This window comes from Notamacropus eugenii, chromosome 1 (assembly GCF_028372415.1).
Source record: "Notamacropus eugenii isolate mMacEug1 chromosome 1, mMacEug1.pri_v2, whole genome shotgun sequence".
Lineage (NCBI taxonomy): Eukaryota > Metazoa > Chordata > Mammalia > Diprotodontia > Macropodidae > Notamacropus > Notamacropus eugenii.
Genome location: NC_092872.1, coordinates 372932917 through 372960804, shown reverse-complemented (window position 1 = coordinate 372960804; position 27888 = coordinate 372932917). Strand labels below are relative to the sequence as shown.

The window sequence follows — 27888 nt, the reverse complement described above, 5'->3', positions numbered from 1 at the left end:
AATTACAAGTCTGAGTGTAACAGAATGCTTAAGAGATAACTACCAATAATTAGTAAGGTTCAGTAAAGGAATACTCCATTCACCCTATTTACTTAGCACATCATCAGAGGAATAAAGAAACTACTAATGGTCCTCCCACCTGGGAAGGAATTGGAACTCTTGCAGGCCAGCTGGGCATGATTTTAATTTAATTTTGGGGAGACACTAAGTAGCTTATATGCTATGAGGGACTCAGGGACTTGGAGAATCCTTCCCAGAGAAGGTTATTTGCTGCTATTCACCCACATTTAGATTTGGAAATTGTGTTATCTAGTCATATATCCCATCTTATGTTTCTTCTTTGTTGCTTTGGGATTTGCATTAACCACCTCTTCCTTGATATCAAATACTATTTTCATGAGGGGGATTTTTTTTCCAACTCTTCATTTCCAACTCTGTAAATTGTATTCAGTTTTTATAATATTAGCTGAGATCAAAGAAAAGTGACATCTGCTAAGTTTTCTGCTACATTTTGAAAATTCTTTCTCAGTCTTTCCTAAAAGAACCAAACTGACATTCAAGCAATTCTGTGCACATTGTAGGTATTTAATATATACTCATTAGTTTGAATTGAATTAGTGAGCATTTTGTGGTTGATAGAAAGGCTAGTAATTGAAAGACAAGACTTGAAATTACATGTTTACAGTCTATCAAATAACCTTGACTAACTTCAGGTGTATATAGATAAAAACTGATGGCTTCTTAGTGGGAAGGAAATAAATTTTATAAATTACTGCTGTGTGTCCCAATACTAGTCCCTTCTGCCTTAGAAATGAATATAAGCTTTGGACAAGACAGACTTTTGCTCAATTGTCATAGATGTGATTTGTCCACATCACATAGTTTGAAGATCACCTGAAGCAAATGGAGAGGTTTCACCTAGAGAAGGCTTGTTGAGGGGACAAGGAGAGGATGAGATTGTTATCTTCAAATATTTGAAGGGCTGATTTGAAGAAGAGGAAATGGGGTTACTTTGCTTGGCACTGGAACAGAGGAAAACATTGCAGAGAGCCAAATACTAGCTCAATGTAATTTTTTTTAAATTAAAAACATTTCTAAAAATAAGGGTTGTCCAGAAGTGGAATAGGAGGTAACGGATTTCCCATCACAGAGTCCTTTAAGTGGATCCCTGATTCCCAGCTGACAGAGATGTTGTAAAAGGGAATTCATGTTCAGGATATCATAGATTCCATGTACATAGTGCTTTGCATATATTATCATATTTGATCATCATAAAAAACCTGTGAGATCCATACTTGAAGCATGATTACCTTCATTGAAGGGGAAAATTGAAGAGGAAAAGTTAAGTGACTTGCCCACAGGTACACAATTAAATGTTAGACCTGGGAAACAGTCAATTCTAACTCTAAATTCAGCATTCTTGACTATTATATCATAGTTGGACCAAATACCCTCCAAAGTCCCTTCCAAATTTGATATTCTAATTCTATCACCTTATAACATGAATATAATGTAACATGAGTTTGGACTAAATTAGAGTGTAGTACATAAAGCAAATTTACTACTTAGAATAATGCAATATTAAAGTTGGACAGGAAGTCAGAGGTTATACAATTCAATTCTGTTTGAGGTAACATTCCTAGAGAAGATAAATGCAGTAAAGGGCAAACAGAACTGGAGAGAACAGAAGGGAATTTGAAGGGAGGGGGGAAAGAATAACAAATTATAAAATGAGATGATTGAGGATGTAGAAGATAAATTCTGTTACAAGTTCACCCTATAGGCTCACTCTTGATACCAAGAGTAATGATGGATTCTCCCAGCACTCATTCCTAAGCGCTTAGTCATGAAAGGAACTACTACCTTTTGGAAGAAACTCACTACACTTCATCAGAAGTCTACCAGAAGAGGCTAGCAGACCATTCTTTGAGACTGGTATAAATAGGATTCTTGGTCAAGCATAGATTAGACCTGAAACCCTCTCCACTCCTTCCCAGCTCTGAGATTCTTTGATTCTCTGAACCTTATAGCAGTGCTCTCATTTTCTGGCACAGAATCAGAAAGTAAACAGATGGAAGTCCTCTAGAACTAGTTAACATTATACTCTATTGCTTGCCTATGGATACATTCCCCCACAGCATCTTCTCCTATCATTTTAAATGTACAAATCAGAGCTTTTCTCTCAGTGACAGAAAGCCTATTCAATTGTTTTATAGCTCAAAGAAGCAGAATACACCTGCTTTGAGGGTGCAATTATATGACTAGGTATTGTCAAATCAAGACTGTCAAGTCTTTTTCTTTCTCTGTGTTGGTCTCTCTTTCAGTCCTTCCAGCAGAGATAACTTAGTTCTTTCACTTTTTCATTCCTGTATTAGTGTAAATGAATTTCCCTCCCCCTTTTTTGTTCAGTTTCATATCATTCAATTTCCTCTAGCTGTAACAATTTAATTACTCTTTGTAAGGAAAACTACATCTGATCTTAATTCTCCCCCCTCCTTACAATGGGATAATTGCTTATTTTGTAGTTTAATTAGTTAATTGTACATGTGTAAAAAATGCTTTAATATTTTAACGACAGTGCTTTGTTTAGTTCCCAGCAAGTGGGCTTAATATTGTGGTTTAGAGGATTTGTGAATAGATTGCCTTGAGGCTTTCTCTAACAATCATTACCACCTAGGGGCAAGACAATCTGACTCCTCATAGATGTTACAAGAGTAATGAGGCACTCATATCAAGCAAGTATTTTAAGCAGCTGCATTCTGAGGTATAATAGTCCAGCTGAAATGTCACCTCTGCCTTGAAATTTTCCCTAATTCCCATTCATGTTTGAGGACAGGATCTCTCTCTCTCTCTCTGTTTCTCCACCTCTCTCTCTCTCTTCCCCCAGTGTTGTGTAATTCCTTGGACACAGCCAACACTTAAATGTCTATTAAATAGAAAGATAGATGGATACTTCATCCCAGACAGAAGGTGTTCATTTTTCCTCTGAACTCTGAACCATTACTTTCATAGTATTTATCACATGCTGTCTTCCATTTTATATTACTTCACAGGACAATGAGAATTATAGATTCATAGCTAGTAGGGACCTTAAAGGACAACCAGGTTAACTCTCTCATTTTACAGATGAGGAAACTGAGGCACAGATAAGTTAAGTGATTTGCTCAGGGTCACAAAGGTAGCAAGTGTCTGAAGTAGAATTTGAACCCAAGTCATCCTGATTCCAAGTCTACACCCTATCCATTACCAGGGGTGGGGAACCTGTGGCCTCCAGCCCACACATGGCCTTCTAGGTCTTCTGGTGCAGTCTTTTGACTGAGTCCAAGTTTTACAGAACAAATCTGTTTATTAAGGGTATTTATTCTGTGAAGTATGGATTCAGTCAAAAGGCTGCACTTGAGGACCTAGAGGGACACATGTGGCTTTGAGGCTGCAGGTTCCTCACCCCTGCCATAATACCTCCATATGAACATTTACTTTTCTATTAGATATAAACTCATTAGAGGAAGGGACAGCATGTTGTTAATATTCATGTCTTCCATAATTACATAATTTGCTGCCATGAAAAGAGCACTGGATTAAGAAACATTTGATTGCTTTCACATCTTAAGGCTGTTAATTATAATTTATGTGACTTGAACATTTAATTTCTCTATGCCTCATTTTCCTCATCTGTAAAATGAGCAAGTTCAAAGTAAGTATCTCTAAGTCATATTCCAATGTCTGAAAACTATAACACCCAGTGCATTATGCCTTCTTCCTTCTCCTCATTCTTCTGCTTCTTTTTCTTCTGCTCTCTCTCTCTCTCTCTCTCTCTCTCTCTCTCTCTCTCTCTCTCTCTCTCTCTCTCTCCAAACCTATGATATAGGTTTGTGAAGTTGTGAAGAAGCTCCCTCTAGTAGTTCAAATCAGTAACAATTAGTCTTAGAGGGTTAACTGGGAACTTTGGGAGGGGAAGGTCACAAACCAGTATATTTCGAAAACACTTGAACCAAGTCTTCTAACTCTGGGTCCAAGTCTCCGTCTTCTATGCCATGATGCTTTGTCCATAGTCAAGGTTTTATCATTTTTGTTTTTTGCAAAGTATATTTGAATTGACCTCTGAGTTCTTTCCTATACTTAACACATGTCAAATATTTTTAGGTTCCTATTTTCCAGATCTTTTAGAGGTGTCTTTTTCTCTCCTTCAGTAGAGAGAGAGGGTGCTTTTACTATACTGAAGACAAGAGAAAACATAAAAAGAACCACCGACTGCCTACCTCCCCCTAGTGGTCAGTGTTCAGCAAAGCAAACGTAATCCTTCTGGATGTCACATTTCTGAGACAACACAGAATAAAGAACCATAAAATTAGAAGGAGCCTTAGACAGGCTCCAATACAACCTTCCTGTACAATATCTGTAAAGAGTTATCATCCAGCATCTATTTAAAGAGCTCTGATGATGGGGAAATCACTACCTTAGGAGGTTGTCTCTTCTACTTGTCCACAGGTCCAATGGTTAGGAAGTTTTGCCTCACTATAGTAGAATACATATTGTCCCTCTTAAGTAAGAGTACCTCCTCTTCCCTTGGTATCTCCAAAAGGAGTGATTGGGCAATAGAGGAAGCTCCATCATTCCCTCTATTGTGACAACGGGAAAGATATTTTGGCTAAAATGGAACCAGTTCAACAGGTTGTTTTGTTTTTGTTTTAATACCTATTGTGTTTTCAGTTAATTAAGTATTGTTAAAATTTCAGACCTGTATTACAAGGAGCACAGTGTAATAGAAAGAACATATGGTCATATATTTAGAGGCCATCTAGCCCAACTGAGGCTCATGAGAGTTAAGTGATATGCTCTAGTTTACACAGGTTATCAGTCTCTGAGACAGAGTCTGAACTTAGGCTCTTTGATTTTAAAGTCCAATGATTCTCTTCTCTCTATACCACAGTGCTCCTCAATAGATTTGGAGCCTGAATACCTGAGTTCTGATTTTCACTCTGCCACATGCTTACTGTGTGAGCTTGAATGAGCTTCTCTGGGTCTTAGTTAATGAAACTGTAAAATGAAGCATGATATCTAAGTTCCCTTTCAGCTCTGAATGCCATGATCCTATATGGGAGATGATATCTGGCATTGAGTACCTGATAATCCTGTGGTTGAAGATTTAGTCATGGATAGTATGAAGTCTGTTGTTCAAACAATTTCAGTCATGTCTGACTCTTCATGACCACATTTGAGGTTTTATTGTCAAAAACACTAGAGCAGTTTGTCATTTCCTATTCCAGTTCATTTTACAGATAAGGAAAGTGAGGCAAACAAATTTAAGTGACTTGTGCATCGTCACACAGCTTTTAATGTCTGAGGTCATATTTGAACTCAAGCAGTTAGCAAGTTGTTACAATCAACCAGTTAGGAGATTGTAATAACCTGAATTGGGATAGTAGTGGTAGGAATGAAATAGAAGATAAAAGACAAACTGGAGAATATATATATATACACATATATATATGTATATGTATATGTATGTGTATATATGTATATATACACACATATGCACATATATATACACACATACATTCACACATATATGCATATATATAAATATATCCATATACATATTTAAAAGAATAACTCATAGGGCTTAGTGAATGGAAGCTTCCACTGTTATGTTACCCACAACCAATTTTTCTATATGGACAGAGAGAATACATTTCCATCTCAGAGAAGCCCAGTTGTTGTTGTTCTTAAGGATTATAAATAATGAAATTAAATCTATTACCAAGGAAAAACACATATGCACATGCACTTAAAACAAGCACCAACAACAATAAAGAACACAGAGATCTGATGGCAAGTAATATACAAATCTTCATAATTTGCTTCCATTTCCCCCTTGCTAATATGCTTAGGAGCTTTTTCTCTCTAAAGGTAAGCCCCCTAAAAAGGTTCTTATGAAAAATGTTAAGATATTCAGCTCTTCTCCTCACTGCTGATAATACTGAAAATGACAAACCAGCTGGAAAGCTAGTAATGGCTTCCAACACAAGTATGTTAAATGAACTCTGAGATTTCTCTTCTTTACCACCTGATCCTGTATGATTGCATATGGTTCTCCACAAAGGATAAATCCCACCTCCTCATGCATTTGAATTAAGGAAAACACATCCTGGTTTTTATTTCTAAAAGTTGATTGACTTAAAAGATGGGCAGAAAGAATAACAAGAACCAAACTTCCATCTAATCACCATCTGCTAAGCACATAACAATATGAACCTTGAGATCAAGGCAAAAGCAATCTGGTGAAGATCTATGTTCAAAGCCCTCAGGAATACTGCCAAGTAGCTGCTTCCAGAGCTGAGCATAAATGGCTTGCAATCACTCAAGTTCTGCCTAGGATAATGGAAACCTTTCTGCATTTATGAAGGATGGTAAGGACACCTTGCTAATGTAGCAGTGTTGAGGAGGATGGTTTGGTGATCAAAGCTGTTCAACTACTCTTATTTTTCCTTTATGGCATTGCTGTCTCCCTGCCAAGATGGCTTTTGGTCTATCTGATACCTCTGCATACTTGGAAATGTGTCAAAGGATCTGTCACTCTCTTTACCTTTTTGTAAGCTTTGAGTGCCCAGCCAGAAATAGTTCTCCAGGCAAAATATCTCTGTTAGATCTATCTCTGTGTCTTCTCTAGGAATGTTTCTCCTGCATAGCTGTTTCCTCCCAACAATTTTCCCACTAAGTACAAACTCTACTAGTAATTGTCATTGTTTATCACTGTTCATTTTTTAAGTGAATATTTAAAACACAAAAAGATAAGCAAACTTCTCACCTCCTGTACCCAGGGGGGGAACAAAAACTTTAGACTCTCATGAAGGAGCTCAATATGTGGAAAGGGCATGCAGGTTAACAATCAGAGGAGTTTGAGCAACACAGTTTCTGTCCCAACATTAACACAGTGACATGTGTTTGGCTTAAGCAGCCTTGCTCCCAAACTCCTGACCCCTTTCATGATTGTGGTTGCCTCTGAGTACATTTTGCTCTTTCAGATCCACATGATTTCCTAAGACTTCCTTTTCTCCAGCTCCATGTTTCTTCTGCTTGTCCAGTCAGGAACTAGATTCATATTCATTTCTGTCTCCTCAACTCAGTGAAGAAACTTTTAGGAGTGAATGAGCTTTTATTAGTGACCCTGAGGCATGCGCTATCAATCTTCATCATATAGTCCCCCAAGAGATATTTGAAATTGTAAAAAATAATAAACACACACATTTTATATACATATATGCATGTGTATGTGTAACATTTTACAGTTTAATATCTCATTATATAACCCCCTTTCTGAGAACTGGTCAACGAAAAAATAATTCCCTTAAGTGGGAAACTATATATTATTGTAGAACATACACTAACTCTGGAGAAAGAGAACCTGGGTTCTTATCTTAGCTTTGCTATACTAATTCCTTTCACTATGGGTATCAGTTTCCCCACCTGCAAAATGAGAGATTTGGGCCATATTATTTCTAACATCCTCCTTAGAGGTAGAAATCTGAGATTTTTTCTGTACACGAAATGGGACAATAGTATATCTAGTGCCTATCTCCCAGGTCTTTTTAAGTCTCACCTTCTTCCAGCTCTAAATCTTACTTTATTGCTCTAGCCTCTGACCAGTTAACTGATTTTATGCATTAAAAATCATCAACCCATAGGGTCCTAACATTCCACCCATCTAATTTGGTCATTTACTAGACTGTGAAATGGATGGCCTACTTATGCTTACCAATTTAATGACCAAGTTTTACCAACCATAAAGCCTATATTTCTGACTGCTTAGTGATCAGCTATCAAGAGGTCCCTATTTTGTCCTATTCACTCATGCTGCTAGTTCAAATTTATCAATTAATAAGCATTAATTAAGTGTCTTTTATGTGCCAAGAATTGTGCTATGCCCTGAAAAACAAAAGTGAAACAGTTCTTGCCCTCAAGAAACTTACATTCTAACAGGGAAAAGAGTATATGATGTAGATGCATATATATGTATATGTATATATACATATATATGTGTATACAATATATATATATATGTATGTGTATATATATACACACACACATATACACACATAAATACATACATACATACATATTGCTATATACAAAACACACAAACATTAAACACAAGGTAAGCAGATGTAGGAAGGCAGGAACAGCTAGAAATATCAGAACACAGAAGATGACCATTCAAGATGCAGGTGATAGGAGGGAAAAGTGCTCCTGGCTTAGGAGAACTCGGAGGGATTGTCAAGTATGTGAAAAAGTACAAAAGTCAATAAGCAAGATTTGGAGAGTCTGAGTAGAGTAACATATAAGGAGACTGGAAAGGTAGGGAAGGACCAATTTGTAGAGAGATTTAAATGCAAAACAGAGGAATTTCTATTTCATTCTAAAGGTAACAGAGAGAGGCACTAAATTTTATTCACTATACAGTGAGGTGTAGAAGATAGAGTCTAGACAATGTGTCTTTCTGAAGAAGACTTTAATGATATTATATATAAATGTATATATGTTTATTTACATATATGTATATAGATAGATAGATAGATAGATAGATAGATAGATAGATATAAAATCCTTTGTAAAATTTTAAGAGCTAAGGAAATGACAGCTATTTTCATTACTGTGGGCAGACTAAGGCTTTGTGAACATGGCACAACCAAGATGTGACTATTATTTTTTTTTTTTTTTGCTTTTGGTAACATAATGATCAAGTACCCTGAAATTAATTGAACTGCTGTACATCAGATCTTATTTTCTCACAAGAAAAGCTGAAAGTAACTAGGGATAATTACTTCATTATCCAGTTATTTTGTATGTCTTAAAAGCTAAAGGAGATTGACTGTGACAGTCACTAAGTGATCCCTCTCCAAATGTTCCATCCAATGGAACATCCGTGACAACATGAACAGTAGGACCATAGATTTTTTGATTTTAAAAGAGCAAGGAAATTTTGAGTTCAAGTGTATTATGGTATTTTGTAGATTACAGAAATATAGCAAGTCAGATTTGAAGATGCCTGAAAGATCATGTAATCCAACCTATATTTGCATAGGAAACTCCTTTACAGCATTCACTGAACACCCAAAGACTTTAATGAAGCATGATCCAATCACTTCTGAGGCAGCTTATTCTATTTTCAGAACTTTTAGCTAGTTTTTTAAAAATTTACATGAAGTCAAAATCCTCTACTCTATGCCCCCCTCCCCCCCAGATTGGTCCAACTTTTTACTTTTGTCAAGTACAGCAAAATTTTTTCTTCAATATGGCTACGCATCATGTACTTGTAGATAGCTACTATGTCCTCACTGAGTTTTCTCTTCCCAGTGTTCAGCATCTCAATTCCTTAAGCATGTTGTTATTCACATATTTTAAGGTCTTTTGCTATCTTTGTCCTTTGCATTTCAAGGTTCTTCTTATCTATGTCCTTTCTAAAAGGTGACTCTCAGAAATGGACACATTCCTTAAGATGACATCTGACAAGGTCTGTCTATAGCAAGACTCTATTACATTCCCATCCTGGGTACTAAGCCTATCTCAATAAAGCTTAAGCTCATACTAGATATTTTTTGGGGAGGAGAAGCAAAATTTCCCAATATTGACTCACATAGAACTTAGAGTGAACTAAAGCCTCCAGACCATTTTTAACAGATGAAATAACCTATTGTACCATACTTTGTAAGCTTTCTAAACAATAAAAATTTTAACAACTACTATCATATGCCTTCTAAATTGTGCATCATTAATAAGAGCTGGCTTCTTATATACAGAGAACATTGTAAACCTTAAAGCACTATACACTTGTGAGCTACTTTCTCACTCCTCTCATTATAGGATATGCAGACAGCCAGAATGGAATGTGGAAGGGCTGGATTTGGCTAAAGAACTGTCTGTATAGATCTGTTTGTATCATGTAGGCACAGCTTCCACCTTCTGTTTAGTTTTTGATTTCTAAAATGCACCTGTTGTCAAGACTGCTGAGTATGTGTGTGCCAAGCAAAAGTATTAACAAGTAAATCTGCATTCATGTAAATTAATTGCAGTCGCTTGCTCTCAACCTCCCTTTGCAATGCATCCCCTCCCCACCTGCTTGGTGCATCATGGCTATTTTTGTTTATAACCTGTTTCTATCATAAACTATCCATAGCTTAGGGAGCTGAACAGAAGCTGGGCTGGAATATTTGATATTGAGATAAATAGAACTGGAAGCTAGGTTGAGTGGAATAGTTAATTCGGTCTTTTCCCAGTGGAATCAAGTGTGACTGTCTGCCATGCACCCTCCAGTGTTCTACATACAACAGTATGAATGTCCCAGGAAACTGAACTCCCATCTGTTATCCTAGGATATTTTCCTGTTATCAAGCAGTGCTCATTCCCAGCTACTTTCAAGGATGTTTACTATGCTGGAGGTCTCTTCTTCCCTCATTCACTGATCTCAGTTATGCCACTAATGGCTCAAATAATTTTTAATATACTATACTTCAAGGGCTTCACACAAATTATTTCATTGATCCTATGCAGGATAGAGTTTGCATGCCTTGGCCAAGGTCACTCTGTCTTGCAAACAACAGAGCTGTATGACCCTGGGTAATTTACTTAACACTGTTTGTCTCAGTTACCTCACTTGTCAAATGAGCTAAAGAAGGAAATAGCAAATCATTTCATAATCTTTGCCAATAAAACCCCAAACAGAGTCATGGGGTGTCAGACATGACTAAAAAATGACTAACACTGAACTGAATTGCTCAGGGTGACAAAACCAACATGTATCAAAAACTGGAATTGAATCCAGGTCTTCGTGACATCAGTACCAGCTCTCAATCTATTTATTTTTTAGTTTGTCTTTTTTATTTATTTTCATTGTATTTTGTTTTCAATTACATGTAAAAAGAACTTCTATCATTTGGTTTTTTTTAATTTTTAGTTTCAAATTCTCTGCCTTCCTGATTGAGAAGGAAAGCAACCTGATATAGGTTATACATGTATAGTCATACAAAATATGTTTCAATATTAATCATGCTGTGAAAGAACACACAGACAAAGAAAGAAAAAAAAAAGACCAAGAAAAAAATACAAAATAGTATACTTCAATCTGTACTCAGATTCTATCAGTTCTTTCTTGGAAGGTGGATAGTATTTTTCATCATAACTTTTTTGGAACTGTTTATATCTTTGTATTACTGTGAATAGCTAAGTCACTCACAGTTGACCATTGTATAATATTGTTGTTACTGTGTACACAGTTGTTCTAGTTCCTCTCACTTCACTTTGCATCAGTTTATGTAAGTCTTTCCTGGTTTTTTTGAAAGCATCCTGCCCATTATTCCTTATAGTACAATATTATTCAGTTACAATTACATACCACCACTTGTTCAGTCATTCCCCAGTTGATGGTCATCCCCTCCATTTTCAATTCTTTGCCACCAGAAAAAAATGCTATAAATACGTTTGTATAGATAGATAGGTCCTTTTCCTTTTTTTCTTTTTTCATCTCTTTGGGATACAGACCTATCTATATTTCAACATACTGCATCACCCTGTGAGGCCAAACCTCCATATAATAGAAGACATCCTTCCTTTTACCTCAGGAAAAAATAACCACATGGGACAGTGTTGCCTAATCTCTCTTAAGTTTCAGGTCTATTGTTGTGACTTTGGTCTGGCAAAAGCCTATGCCACTCCTTCAAAGTGCTGGGTGGCATATGCATTTAAAATGATGAATCAGATCATTTTCCCCTAGGGCAATGATTCTAGTATTTTAAAACTTGAATGTTTTTATTCCCCTTCCTACATATCTAAGCCCATTAGCTCATTCACTATTGTTTTCCCATTTTTGTTATCATTAACTGTTTACATTTTCCCAGCACTTTCCACTCACTAACACAAGTATTACTAGTTCCATCTTACTGAAGAGGAAAGGAGAGATAGATTGGAGTTTTAGGTAGAACTGGCCTTGAAAGCATGAGCATTTATATTGAAATCCTTCCTCTGAAGTTGTGATCCTCTATGTGTAACTTAATCTGTAGGCAACTCTCTGTGAAAATAAATTGAAAGGAAATTTCAGGCTTGCAAGACAAGGGAAGATCTCTGAACTAAAAGTTTTCTATTCCAATGAAAGCACAGTTCTAGTCCTTATCCCAGTATTGATGAGGAAACTGAAGATCCAAGGATTTCAGTGATTCACGTAAATAGCATAAGAATTGGAATTCCAATCTAGATTTCCTGAATCTTGGCTCGACGTGCTATACTACACTGAAGATGCCTCTTCATCAGTCACTTCAATTAGACACACCATTAATAAAAGCTCATATTTATTTAGTGTTTTATGGCCTGCAAATCATTTTATATATGTTTTCCTATTTCAAAATTTCTTATTTCTCATTTTACAGATGAGAAAACTGAGATTCAAACATTTAGTGAGTTGCCCATGGTCATTTAGCAACTAAGTAGAAGAGGTGGGTTTTGAACGCATGTCTTCTTGATGTTCAGCTCAGCATGTTTTCTACTATGCCTCATTGCTTTCCAAGTCCAAGGACTGGACATGTGTATAAGTGCATGGACTTTTTACCCCCCAAAAAATCTAAGTGTAACTTCAGAAATTAACAGGGTGAGTACAACACAGCCTATGGGACTTCTTGAGGGAAGCTTTTATTATAAGAGAAGCTGTATAATCTATAGGCCAAAATGAAAGCAACGCAAGAAACTTTTCTTCCTCTCAATTTATTCATAAGTAATTAATCATTAAGAACTGAGCCTCAATTGTTTTTACATGTAATTGTGAAAAATTAAATATTAAATTAAAAAAATGGGGCCACAGAATCACAGACAGGGGATGTAGCCACAGAAGATGCCTAGTTATCCATTCTCCCACCTCTTTAATTCTACTTTTATCTTATCTGTTAATAATAATGCTGATGTTTTCACCACTGAGTCAAAATCATTTTCTCCTCTCTGCTGAAATTTGGATAATGCTAGACTAAATGATCAAGGAAAGTTCCTTAGGACAAATCAGTCTGTACTGCCAACGGCCCAGAGCACTTGTGACATATATTTTGGCATTTGGCTATACTACCTTAAGCAGTCCTAATTTATAAATGGAATATATTAAAGAAGTAAACTTTTAAGACAGATATAGCACAGAACACATTTCCCCTTAGAAACAAAACTACAAGTAAGAGAAACACTAGGATTCGGTGGAAAGAGTGCTAGTCTCTCAAGGGATACCTGGGTTCAGACCTCTGCTCTGACATATTATTTCTCTATGACCTTTTTGGGCCTCAGGCTTCTATTTCATAAAATGGGGATAATAATATTTATATGGCTAACTTCACTGAATTGATGTAAAAGGCACTAAGTAGATCATGAGGTGCTATAGAAATACAGCTACTTTTATTGCATGGTGACTTGTTTCCCAAGGAAATTGACAGAATTTAACTCATAATCCAGCTGAGCTATAATCCTAAAGTAAGAACTTGACCTCTGACTCCTTGAGTTAGGGTACCACATGGCACAATACTGAGAAGGAAGAAAATGTCCTCTCCTTTTCCTGGGCATGAGGCTAGTTCCTTCCAGAACTTTGAAAAAGGTGAAGCTTGCCATCTGACATCCCTTGGTAACTCTCCGACCTTCTAATGCCTTTTTGCCCATTTATGTCCTTCTGCCTTAATACTTACTGTGGTACTCCACCCATACCTGCTCTACTTCCTAAACTTCTCCATTTTATTTGAATCAACAATTATTTATTAGGCATGTACTGTGTGCATTATACTAAGTTTGGGGGGTTAAAAAGACAAAGCAAATGGAAATAAACATTTATTTATTAAGTACCTACTATGTAGCTGGTACTGTGCTAAGTACTTTGTAAATGTTATCCTTACAACAACTCAGGGAGGCAGGTACTATTATTATCTTCATTTTACAGTTGAGGAAGCTGAGGTAGACAGAGAGATTAATTGACTTGCTCCAGGTCACACAGTTAGTAAATTTATGAAGCTGAATTTGAACTCAGCTCTTTCTGACTCTAGGCCCCCAGTTTTCTCCATCATGCCACCTAGCTGCTCATGTGGTGACTAGTCCTCAAAGAGTTTCAATTCAATTGAAGGGCTATAACATACACTATGAAATAGTAAAAAGTAGTTTCTAAAGGGCAAGACAAGGGCAAGTTTCATGTAGAAAGCTGTAATAAATTAAGTTTTGAAAGAAACTAGGGATTCTATGAAGTGCTAATAAGGATTTCCTTCTGCCAGTTCCAACCAGAACCCCATTACTTGGAACTGATCTCAGATGGTTTTTAGAGGAAAACAACCTTATTGAATTAATTCATGCTAATGTGTAGAAGGCTGACTTATTCAATTCTTCTGGAAGTACTTGCTTAAAAAAGAATGCTTATCAACCTGAGGAACTCTCTAATGGTGGAATTATAAGCAAAATAACAAACCAAAGTGAAAATGTTCAGGTTATTTTAGGGAATATCATAAATTCATAGATTCAGAGCTGAAAGGATGTTGAAAGTCTGCAATCCAAACCTTCATTTTTAGAACAGAATTATAGCCCAACATAGTAAAGGATTTTGCCAAATTGTAAAAATATCATGTCAGAGATGGTGCTTGTACCTGGGTCCTCTAACTTGGGAGCCACTGCTCTTTCCATTGTACCAAATGCAAGGACAGAGAGAACTACACCTGCCTATCAGTCTACCTCTTGGATCATCTCACCTGTACCTTTCTTGCTTTTCATTTCTTCTCCCCTTTCTTCTTTCCTGTAGAGATCTTTGAGTTTCTACCTATGATCACAGGGACCATTTTGTATTTTGCATGAGCTGGGTTGGATTGTTAGTTAACCACTGATAAACATTTATTAAGTTCTAACTATGTGCCAAGGCATTGTACTGAAATACTGGAAATACAAATGAGGAAAAAAGTCTCTGCATTTCAGGAGCTTACAATAGAATGAAGGAAGAAAAAAGAAGTGGAAAAGGATGGAGGTAGAGGTGGGACCTAGGAGATCCCTAACTCAGGGATGAGAAGTCCCAAGGTAGTGCAGCTAGGTGAGAAATGAGATTTCTGAGTTGAGATTTCTTCTCTTCTTATCTGTAGGTCTGGAATTCATGTTCCCATCCTCTAATCAGAAAGGCAGAAAGTGGTGATGAGGTGGAGTAATGAGGCTGATGAAATTTTCCAGGATGATGAGATTATTCCAATAATGAGCTTCTTGGGGTATGATAGAAAAGTCAAAGGCAACCCAAAGTAAGACAGACAGATGAAAGATATGAATAGAAAGGCCAGCCTCTCATGTCATTGTATTGCTTGCTAATTCATTCAAGGGCTCACAAATTTAGACACAGGAAGGATCTTCAGATTTAGATGTAGTACAACTCTCTCATTTTTTTTTTACAGAGGAGGTCACTGAGACCCACCCACTGATATAGAATAAATGGACCAATGGAGAGGCCTAAGATGTGTACCCAGGCCACTGACTAAATCTATGGCTCATTATAGGGACATAAATCTTAGCCAAATAAATTATTATTTCCTGCAGAGCTTCTTGTGTATACCTATAGCTAGTGGCAGTGTCCTAAGCATAGAGGGAGTTTTAATTGAAAGAAACTTTCAGAGTGTATAAGCTACTCCTCTGGAACAAGTGTGTTTGGTGGTTTAGAAAACTTGTCCTGGATAGAAGTAGATTCTTTATTTAATGTTTATTAGTTACTCACAACATCTTAGCAGCTGGCTGCTGATTGTGACATCCCTAGGCACAGATCCTGCTTTTAAAGAGCTTACATTTTGAATAGGATGCAGATTGTGGGAGCCTTGTTTCCTAGGAGCCTTTATGAGTAACTTTTTTTAAAAAAAGGAAAAATAAACCCTTCCATAACATACTTTTATTCAGTTTTGGTTTTGGAAACATATTTGTTGAAACTTGCAACATTTTGTAATTTCACCTCACCACCTCTTTTGCTTCTCCTTGCTCCAAAATCAAAATCAAAGGTATTTGAGTTAGAAGTGAAAAAAGAAAAAAGATGGATGGAAGGAAGGAAAGAAGGAAGGAAGGAAGGAAGGAAGGAAGGAAGGAAGGAAGGAAGGAAGGAAGGAAGGAAGGAAGGAAGGAAAAAGAAAGATTTCTTAAGGAAAGCTGGCCTGCCTTTGAACTTGGTGAAAACCTGTGAAAATTCACAATTTGTCCCAGATTGGAAAGTTGCTATTTCTTTCCCATGAAGAAGTCTCTCCTTGGCAGAAGGGGTGACATTTTATCTTGGTCAAAATTTGTTAATACTGAAATCCTAGAAAACATGTCTGCATTCTGTGACCCACTTCAGTGAAGTTGGATACACTTCCATAGCCTTATTGGGCAGGGGGCTTTCAAACTATTTTAAGGACTTCCTCAACGTTAGTGAGTGTGTCAATAGCATCATAAAATAATTCTCTGTAAGTCTTAGGTGTCTAGATCTAAAGTTTAAGGAATCTCAAGGCACTCAATTTAACCCCTTATTTTATAGTCAAAGACTATAGACCTGTCCCCCACCACTTGTGCTTAAGTTTTCAACAGAACCCTTTTAAATTCCTATGTGTAGTTAGTGATTCTACAAATAAAAAGGGGAAGTCTTGGATAAATGTCAAAACAAAGGTCACAATGTGTTTACAAAATAAGGGAGTAGCATTTCTAAATAATAGCATCAGCGTTAGAATGTATCTTGAGACTATCTAGTCCAAGAACTCTATTTTTCAGATGAAAAAAAGATGAGATCTAAGTAAAGAAAGTGACTTCCACAGGGTCACACGTAGTAAATAGTGGAGTGAATAGGTCTCCTTAATCTTTTCTAGGACAGGACTCTTTCCAATATACCACAGCTGATTGTCCAATTCAGACCTCATCTCCCCAGAATTTTCCCATTCCTGTTTTATTAATTGGTCAGGTTTCAGACTTCTCTATAGAAAAAAAAAAAAAAACCAAACAGATTATGCTCCTTAAGGTGAGTTTCTCAAATTTCTTTTCTAATCTTTTCAATGCTTTTACGTGGAGGTCCATCTGCCACAACCCAAAATCTCCAAGGAGATCTTAATCTTTTAATAACCACAGGAGGTATTATCTACATGCATCTTAATTCCTGTACTTCCATTCTGATCAGCTTGATTTATGACACAGGCAAACAGCCAACTTCTCTATGTATGTAGACAGATGGAAAAGAATTGCCCAATACTTTGCCATGTACAGATCCTCTGTGGTAATTCCCTGACCACCATTCCCATGGGATCATATGGCAATGAATAATGTCCTTTTTGATTACAGGGCTCTCTTGGCAGAACACTCATTAGTGTTCTTGCCTTATAGTGTAAAGATGTATGTTTTCTTATTCTTCACTTTGATTCAAGTATTTTGTAGGAACTATGTTAGATACTCAGGATCAGGAGAGATGGTCATGCATATAAAACACAGTCCTTCTCTTGTGGCACAATGCAACTTTATTTCTTTGAGGCCAGAGATCATGACTTATACTTTCTGGTAACCTCTACAGTGCATAGCAAAGGCCCTTGCACATAGCAGATTTTCAAACAATATGGATTTTGATTTAATTTAGAAGACTCAAGATACACACACATAAACTGGCCAAATAACAAAATAAGGTGATATACAATTAAGCATTCAACTAGGTGGTAAAGACCATAGATGCTATGGAGGACTTTCTACTGAGGAAGTGTCACTTTGTTCTGAGTTAAAGGAGTGACAACAATCGCATAAGACACAAAAGACCACATGGAACACACTTCAGTTGGGTAAATCAATTCCTATTTACTGTAACATGCTCAAAAATTGGCCAATTTCCACAAGACTTTTGATTTTAAGGTAACTGTAGCTCAGTGAAATGACAAAAGATATTCTGACTTTTCTAATATAGACTGTAAAAGTTTAGAATCTTCTTTCATGTGGCCCTTGGGGTTTTGCTATTATCTCCTGAATAAGTTCCCTCTACAAGCACTTCCACCCCATGGAACAAGGTGAAGGGGAAAAAAATGAGCAAATCTTTTTTCCCAATGGTAGTATTAACTTTTGTACAAAATATTGATTGTGGATGAATTGGACTTGGCAAAGAATATAGCAAAGTAAAATTTGCCAGTGTGTTCCTCTCTATAATCCATAGAGATGGGTCCCTGTAGTTATGTGGATCTTGAGACAATCCTCATCTATCCCTGTGACTGAGGCATGAAACCATGTGTACATTTGCCATCCCTTGGTCTATATTATTCTGACTGCAAACTTCAGGCTTAAGACTGCGGGAAATGACTGTAACTAAAGGCAATATACACAACTTGAATTTTCTAGGCCAGACAGAACAGAGACATGGATATAGTATGCCTCATTCTTGGTCTTGTCAGTCCTTCTTGGAGTTATACAAGGCTGATGGCTATTAAATCATCAGAGGAATAAATTTTAATGCTTGGTTTTTCAAACTGACTGGGAATTATTTCTAATAGTGATTGGGCATGGGTGCTGAGTCATGGGAACTGAAACAGGGCAGAGGCTAGTTAGATTTCTACTTCTCACTTATGTGACTCCAAAAATGAACATTTATTAGGTTTTTCCTATATATGGCACTGTGCATATACATATATCCAGGCATATACAAATAATAATCACGATGAAAGTTTGAGATGAATTAATAACCATCAGCCCTGTATGACCCCAGAAAAGACTGACAAGATCATTTCAAGTTCTAATAATTTAGCACCTAATAAATCCTTAAGAAGGCATAATTAATCACTAGAATTATATACTAGAAACTTTTTTAAAATAACAGATGACAACTCTCCACATGACTAATATAAATCTCCAAATATCTTTGAGGATTCTTTTATTCAACTGTACAGGAATTAGAACATTATTATAGATGAAACAATTTTCCACAATCATCCTGATATAACACTGACCCAAAAAACTTTAAAAAATATTTTAATAGATGTAATCATATCAAGCATTCATAACTGCCAAATTATTTGGAGGAAAATCCTCTCAAAAGTAGTAACTGTCTTATCAGGAAACAAAACAAATTTAAATTAAAACTATATGGGAATGAGAAGTCTATTTCATCCCTATCCTACTGTGTACTATTGTAATTTTTTCCTGATTTTTTTTCTATGAGTCAATAGGTGAACTTAAATCCTAACACTTTCATTTAATTGCAAAAAGAACCAATTGTATAATCTTTTTTGAATGTTAAATATAAAAGAGCATCAGTAGTATAGTGAATGATGCTAGAATCATTTTTGCAACAATCTCATGGGAAAGGTTATGTTTTATCTTTATTTTGTAGAAGAGAAACCTGAACTTGAGAGAGGGTATGTGACCTAGAAAGTATGCGAATATTTTTGAGTTCATTTACACATATAAGATAAGAAAGGAAGTGACTGAATGGGGGGGAGGGGAATCTTCATATCATATTTTTCTGATATGTATTTGGAACAAAAATACATAAGAAACTAACAGAGTTATAGAAGACCAAAAGTCATTTTCCAATAGATAAGTGGTCAAAGGATATGAAGGAATAGATAACAGAAGAATTACAAACTCTTCACAATCATAAGAAAGAATGCTCCAAATTACTAATATTAAGAAAAAACATGAATCAAAACAATGCTGCAGCTTCATATCACACCTAGAAAATTGACAAAGATGACAGAAGTTGGAGGGTTTGTGAGAAGATAATCACACTAATATATTGTAGGTAGAACTGTGAATCAATGAAACCATTTTGAAAGGCAATTTGTAATTCGGAAAATAAAATGACTTAAATGTCTATATGCTTTGACCCAGAAATTATATTTCTAGCAGGAAGTCATTGATAAAAAAAGACTGCACGTATACTAAAATATTTAAGAAAGGATTGATACCTGACACCGCACACAAGAATAAAGTCCAAATGGGTACATGATTTAGGTATAAAGATTGATACCATGAATAAACTGGAGAAGCAAGGAATAGTGTATTTATCAGATTTATGGAGAAGGGAAGAATTTTTTACTAAAGAAGAGATAGAAAGCATTATGAAATGCAAAATGGATAATTTTGATTACATTAAACTGAGAAGTTTTTGCACAACCAAACCCAATGCAACCAAAATCCGGAGGGATGTGGTAAATTGGGAAAGAATTTTTACAGCTAAGCTCGGGGAGAAAGGCCTCATTTGTAGAATATATAGAGAACTCACTCAAATGTATAATAATACAAGTCATTCCCCAATTGATAAATGGTCAAAGGATATGAACAGGCAATTTTCCGAAGAAGAAATTAAAGATATCTATAATCATATGAAAAAATGCTCTAAATCACTATTGATTAGAGAGATGCAAATCAAAACAACTCTGAGGTACCACATCACACCTATAAGATTGGCAAACATGACAGAACAAGAAAATGATAAATGCTGGAGAGGATGTGGGAGAGTTGGAACACTAATTCATTGTTGGTGGAGCTGCGAGCGCATCCAACCATTCTGGAGAGCAATTTGGAACTATGCCCAAAGGGCTACAAAAATGTGCATACCCTTTGACCCAGCAATATCGCTACTAGGACTGTATCCCCAAGAGATCATAAAAATGGGAAAGGGTCCCACATGTACAAAAATATTTATAGCAGCACTCTTTGTAGTTGCCAAAAACTGGAAGTCAAGGGGATGTCCATCAATTGGGGAATGGCTGAATAAATTATGGTGTATGAATGTAATGGAGTACTATTGTGCCATAAGAAATGATGAACAAGAAGACTTCAGAGAGGCCTGGAAGGACTTATATGATCTGATGCTGAGCGAAAGGAGCAGAACCAGGAGAACTTTGTGCACAGCAACGACCACAGTGTGCAAGAGTTTTTTCTGGTAGACTTGGAATTTTGTAATAACGCAAGAACTTCTTTAAAAAAAAAATAATAAAATCCCAATGGTGGTTCTCTAAGGCAAAATGCCTTCCACACTCAGAGAAAGAAATATGGAATCAATCGCAGAATGTAGCAGATCATGTTTGTGTATGTGTATATTTTTGTGTATCATGTTTTGATTTGTTATATGATTTCTTCCATTTATTTTAGTCCAACTACATAGCATGACTATAGTGAAAATGTACTCAATAGGAAAGTATATGTAGAACCTATACAGAACTGTATGCAGTCATGGGGAGGGAGGGGGATAGTGGGGGGTAGGTGTGGGAGGGATAAAATCTCAATTGTATGGCAGTGATTGCTAAACATTAAAAAATAATTTAAAAAAAATAAAAAATAAAAAAAAAGAAAGGATGGGTGTATGTGGATGTGGTACCGGTGGTAGCAATAGTAGCAGTAGTAGTAGTAGTGGTAGTAGTACTAGTAGTAGAAGCAAAGAACTGGAAAGTGATAACTATTCTCCTATTGAGAAAATCAGTAGACAAATTGTGGTTCATGAATGTAATGGAATAATACTATCCTATAAAAAGTTATGCATGTGACAAGTATAGAGAATTACAGAAAGAATCACAGAATCACAAAAATCACATTTTGTGAAATGACACAATATGTAGTAAGCAGTCAAGAAAGCAATCCATGCAATGACTACCACATTATAGATGGAAAGAATATCAGCCATAAAATAATCAAAAATGAATGTCGTAAAGTTACAAAGAACAAACACAACCCTGAAGAAGAAATATGAGAATTTGCACTCACACTCACACACACACACACACACACACACACTCCACCACCACCACCACTCTTTTTGCCAGGGATGGCAAGTCCAGAAGTATGGAATGCAATATGTGTTTTTAGATACTGGGGAGTATATTGGTCAGTTTTGCTGGTTTTATTTTTCCTTTCCTTTATATTTTTCTTTTTTAAAAAATTTCTTTATTACATGAGATGGCTTTGTGGGATAAGGGAGGAAGAAGGATGTAAGGGAAATTTGGGGTGGTGTAAAAACAAAAGATATCAATAAAACTTAATTTTACAAAACAAGTATATGAAATGGGATTCAAGCCTACTTCTTCCTCACTCCAAATTTAACACTCAGTTCACTAGCAGAAGCAATGAGACATCTTGAGGAAGAGACAAGAAATAGCATGCTTCAGGCAAGCCACACCACTGCTATGACCTCAGACCATGATGGAAACAAGAGAGGATCAAGAGATCAAAGGCCTAAGAATGGTCATCCCCTCTTTCCCAGTCCCTCAGGCCATATATACCTTGCTTCCAAACCAACCTTTAGGACCATTGTAGAAGTCTTTATGGAAATGAAACCTACCAACTGCCTCTGAAGGTATCAAACCCCTCTCTTCCTCACCAGACATTTTTGCTGCAAGCCCAGAAATAAAGGTTTTTGCCACCAAAGTCCTTTGTTTCGTTAGAAATATAAATTATCCATGGAAATGACGTTAAAGAAGATGAATTAGTATTTGGTTTGTCCTGCATCCTAAGGTTCATGAGGCCTTTCTATCTGCTGATATTTCCTATGTTGCCTCCATCATTAGAATGTGACCTCCTTATAAGGAGGGACTGTGCTTGCTTTTCTGTTTGCATTCCCGGCTCTTAACATGGTGCTCTACACTAAGCAAGTATTTAATAATTTTAATAATTTTTTTCATTAATTCATATGTCATAAAAGACCCAGGATCCCTGACTTCAGGTCTAAGAGAAAGATGACAAAATCACAAATATTGTACCAGACAAATATTGTACAAGACAGGTACACAAGAAAGGTTTGTTGTTGTTGTTCTGTTGTTTCAGTCATGTCTAATTATTCATGACATAATTTGGGTTTTCATTTTTGGCAAAGATCCTGCAATGGTTTGCCATTTCCTTCCCCATCATAAAAAAAGTACCCAGGTCTAAAAGACTAGAAAGTACTACATTTCTTGAAGCACATTGTGTAAAACAAAATTTTTCAGTTGCCAGATAATTTGATCAGGAGAGTGAACCATATGAAATAATATGGGTACAATGGAATTTTTGGCTTAGATTCAACATTAACTAGATACTTTTAAGTCATTTGTCCATACAATCTAATAACCAGACAGTTGTAGAGCATAATTTCACATGGAATTTAAATAGATTTGCTATAGATAATCAAATAATGTAGAAAGGCCATAAAGAACTACGATGCGTTTTTGCCATGCCACATTTGTTTTTCGGGGCCATAAGTTAGTTTGTGACTATGGAATTGAGGAGAAAATATTCTGAAGTATGTATACCTGGTACTCAATTGTTGAGACACTAAATTTTGGTACTTATCCATGTGAGGGAGACATTTTTTCCCTACCAACTATTTAGCTGAAACTTCCAATAGAAATCTAGTTACACTGATCAATTATTCAATAATTTAGAAGACTAGAAGCCTTCATAGGCAGAGCCATATGCATATAATGCAATGTGTCTGAATTATGACTGTTCTTATTGAATGTTTTCAGACATTGGTGCCCCCAGAACTAACTTAGAGTTATGCTGAGATACCATCTACTCAGTGATTTCTTGGTCACTTACTAAGGATTGGTGAATCTTCATAGTTTTTGAAACTGGAGTCAAATGGAACTAAATTATCACCTCAGGGAAAATAATAAATGTAAATGAGACTAGTTCACATCAAAATACTACTTCTACTAGCAATTTTTCAGTAAACTAAATGGAAAATCTGGGTATTCTGTGCTCTTTCAGCAAATTAGTCACCACTGTGGGTAGCATCAGGGAAAGAAAGAAAAATGTGGGAGACCTGACCCTGTTTCAAAGAGACAACCTCACTTGTCCTGTGACCACCTCAGAGAGCCAATTAAGGAAGCCACTCACTGAAGACTGTAGAAGAAAACATGCAAGTCTGTCAGGAACTGCTTTCTCAGGATCTTGCAGTGAACCCTGTGTTCTGTCAGCTTCTGCTAGTTGAAAATAATTGAAGCAGGTGCTATATTAATATTTATCATTCCTCCAAAAAATAGCATTTGATCTAATGGTACAAAATTCCACACACAAAATTTTTCCCATGAGCCTCTTCTCCAATATCCCACTTTTTTCTCTCATCTCTCTCACAGTTTGATAGTGTAATTTCCAATTAATTGCATTGGACTACTTACCCCTATTCCACTGCAAAAAGAGCCAAGGGAAATGTCCTTGTCTCTTAGGTCTGCTTAGAGACCCTGAGTTCTCTACTGGGACTGAGTCCCTACTGGGACTGACCAAGGAGATCATATTAAAGTGACTTGGAGCTTAGTTCTGTTCTCATTTCATTTTTGAAACTGGTTTCAAGTAGTCACTGTTTTTTGTTTGTTTGTTTGCTTTTTAAATGGTTTTACTTACGAAGAAACTTCTTCAATTAAAATAAAAGCTACCATTAGCCAAACAGCATGTCAGTGGTATGAGACGCAAATTGAAATGGGGTCCACTAAATCATACATTAGGATCCCTGCAGGACTCATTTTGACTTAGAAAAACCACACATGTTTATTCTGTTATTAATACATCACCACATTAAAGTCAGATAGAAACTACATTTTAATCTGGTTTGGGCCACACTTAGGATTGTTGCGAGGTCCAGGAGGTCCATGGGCCATGAGTTTGTCACTTCTGTTCTAACAAGGAGAAATAAGTCAAGAGCAAGAAGTGTCAGGAATAAAAACTATTGGGATTTTAGATTCCATTCAGAGACGGATAGTGTCCAGAATAAGGGAATTTTGTTCTGGTCAGAGTATAATTTTGACCTCTAGGTACCAAAATTAAAGGCAGATGTGGACAAATGCTACAGTATCCCCAAAAGATAATGTTATATGAATGACATTTGGAAGAATTGGTGATATTTAACCTGGTGAAGGGAAAATTTAGGGAGGACACAAAAGTTTTCACTCTGCCTCTCATAGAGTACATGATGAGAGAATTTTTTCCTGAAAGATCAGTCCATATATAGCAGGAGTAGTTTACAAAATAGCCAAATTTTCCCTGTCTAGATAGCACATATTTCACATTCCCCGGTGACTTGGTCAGTGAGAGCTTAGAGACTATCACTCCTTGCCTCCATAACCAGCTTGTAAAGTTTCCAGTTCCTCAATGTCTAGAGCACTCATCTACCTATGTCACCAATCTTATTTCATATAGCATATATTCTATGCAGTAATGGAGAGTGACATGGGCCACTGGTCATGTGAAGTTGTCAACCACTTGATTATATTTCCTTTATAGCCCTTCCCATGTAGGCTGAAAGATAAGTAACACAGATGGAGTATATTTGGCATACCCTGCAGGCTTTCCAAAGCTCAGAATCCTGTAGATTTTGTCCCTGGATTTGCCAGTCATTGTTATACCACCTGCCAGACCAGACAATAAGTTCATTGGCTACTGTCCAGAAGTAAATATAGAACCAGTGGAAGTGCCTCCCTTGTTTCAGAGAGTCCCCCATGACTAGATAAGTGGTTTTGAGTTATGCCCACTGAATACTATGTTTTAATCACTTCATTCTTCATTAGAATGGTAGGTACAGAGTGAAAGGTTGCAGCTACCTAGCAGAAATTCCCTCTGGTCCTAGAAGAACTGATATCTGTGAAATGAACCTCACCCCTATCAGTGCTTGCAAGATGTTCCCAGTATTGGACGCACTTAGGGTGTCCAGCAATTGGGGTTGGGTATATCCCCTGGGTCAAGAGAGATTAATGGAGATTTTGCTACTTGCTCATAACAATTTCTGATTCCCTGGAGGGTTGGGAATACTGCAGCCTGTCCCTGACCTGAAAATACTACTTCCATTTCAACACAGAGCATCGGTGACTTACCTTAGCTTTTTACGGTGCTTTCCTTAATTTGGGGGAGGATAAGTAATTTAGTCCCTTAAGTGATGAGGTCTGTCAGGGTTCTATGACCATCAGAGTCCAAAGTTAGATAGTACCTATCTCTCTAGGGATAAATACCTGGTAGAAATATTTGAGAGCTTCTTGTTCTACTACCTCATTGGCAGTCTTTTGCCATTATGGTGGGTCCTTAGGTTAAAGGAAGCTTTGGTGGATATGACCAAGGTCTCTACCTGGAAGCCATCACCTGAATGGACTAAGGGTGACAGTTGACTGACCACTGCTAGCTTGACTACACTCAGATTCTTCTGTTGCTTTGGACTCTGCTGAAGGGGAGAAGACTTTCACATGACTATGGAGATGAGGCCAAGCAGGGCTATGACATAGGAAATATGTTGTCTCCAAAACACAAACATGCCTACTAGGTGTTAGGCTCCCTTACCATCAATGGGGGACCATGAGGGAGAGTAGATTTTCTTGGATCAGGACAGAAATGTTACTGCCCTAAAGGGTCAATATCCCAGGAACTTTATACACTGAGGGGGCTTGGATTTTGTAGGGAATGACTGTTTGACTATAACTGGTCAGATGTCTGACTGTGAACATGAGGTGGGCTTGGACTGGGTCAGAGGCAGTGTGTCTGATTATGATATCATCCATGTACTGCCATCTGCAGATTCCCTCAAGTACTGGGAGGTCATCCAAATCCTGGTGGTACAGTCTGTGGGCAATCACACAGAAATTCAAATAAAGTGAAAGTATATTGTGCCCCCTCAAAGGGGAAAGTAAAATGAGGTATTGGGAAGACAAGGATATGGACATGAATTAGACCATATTAGCCAGATCTAATGGCACTACAAGCCAAGAGCAACCAGAGGATTGGATATCCTCTATCACTTCTACAATGTTCAAAGTGGGGCTCTGATTGAGGAAACAACTTTATTCAACTTCTTATGATACAATTTTCTCCCTTCGTTCTTGTCTATTTTCTAGACTGATCAGAATGGAGAATTGAATGGGTAGACTGTGAGGATAATTAGACCTTCAGCAAATAAATCTTCTATGATTGGATGTGTCCCTTGCCTAAGCTTATATTGCAGGGTGTTGACAATTTACATGGGAAGGAGAAATGAAACTGGACCTCACTTAGTCTTACCAAGGTCAGTGCCCACTCTTTTGATTTGATACAAATGGGCAGTTGATGTCTTAAGATGTCCATGCCAGTTAGGTGAAAGGGAATGGGGTACTTAGGAACTGTAACTATTGGGGCCTTTAGTACCCTGATTGTCCCTACAATGAAATCCATATTGGTCTATGTGCCTCAGATAGTAACACCACCTATTCTTTGTATGAGGTTTAGGGGGCCCCTGGTCTACATTGAGGTTCCTGGGATTTGAGATCCAGTACTGAGAAGGGCATTCCATCAATACTAGTTCCCAGGGCCCCATAGCACTGTCAGTGTCACAAAAAATGATTGTCAGTGAGGGGAAGCCAAGATGGTAGATTAGAGGCAACAAGCCAGTCAAACTCTCTCATCATTCCTCAACTTTAAAGTAATTCCTCAAATCAATTTCTTGGAACAGAAGAACCAACAAAAGGTCAGGTTGAGACATTCTCCCAGGTTGACAACATAGGAGGCTGGCAGAAGAGATTTGTGACTCCAGGGCAGGGGCTGGCCCAGAGCACACCAAAGACAGTACCAGTGGCAAAGCGGCAGCGGCAACCTCAGAAGCTCATCTCAGAGATTGTAAAGCAGTTGGGCAACTGGTCATAAACAAATGACAGGGGACCTTTTGCTGGCACTGAGTACAGATGATACTGACTGGCAACTCTATTGCCCATAAGGAGTTCAGGGTTATAATTTTAAGGTGGAGAGGAGCAACTTGCAGTTGCAGAGGCACTTCCTGAGTAAAGACCAAATTTACAAACCAGCATTATAGAAGTGATAGAGGATATCCAATCCTCTGGTTGCTTTTGGTTTGTAGTGCTAGATCTGGCTAATTCATTCTAATCCATGTCCATATCCTTGTATTCCCAATACCTCATTTTACTTTCCCCTTTGAGGGGGCACAATATACTTTCGCTTTAT

General features: G+C 37.1%; 1 long non-coding RNA gene across 1 annotated transcript in view; it reads right to left on the bottom strand.

The window, feature by feature from the left end:
* LOC140525971 (uncharacterized) overlaps positions 1 to 26340 on the bottom strand; it is a 70119-nt gene extending 43779 nt beyond the window's left edge. Inside the window, exons 1-2 of the long non-coding RNA XR_011974176.1 lie at positions 25785 to 26340; positions 23818 to 23900 (exon numbers count right to left, since the gene is read on the bottom strand). This is a non-coding gene — a long non-coding RNA (uncharacterized lncRNA). The remainder of the gene's footprint in view (positions 1 to 23817; positions 23901 to 25784) is intronic.
* Between the last annotated feature and the right edge of the window lie 1548 nt (positions 26341 to 27888).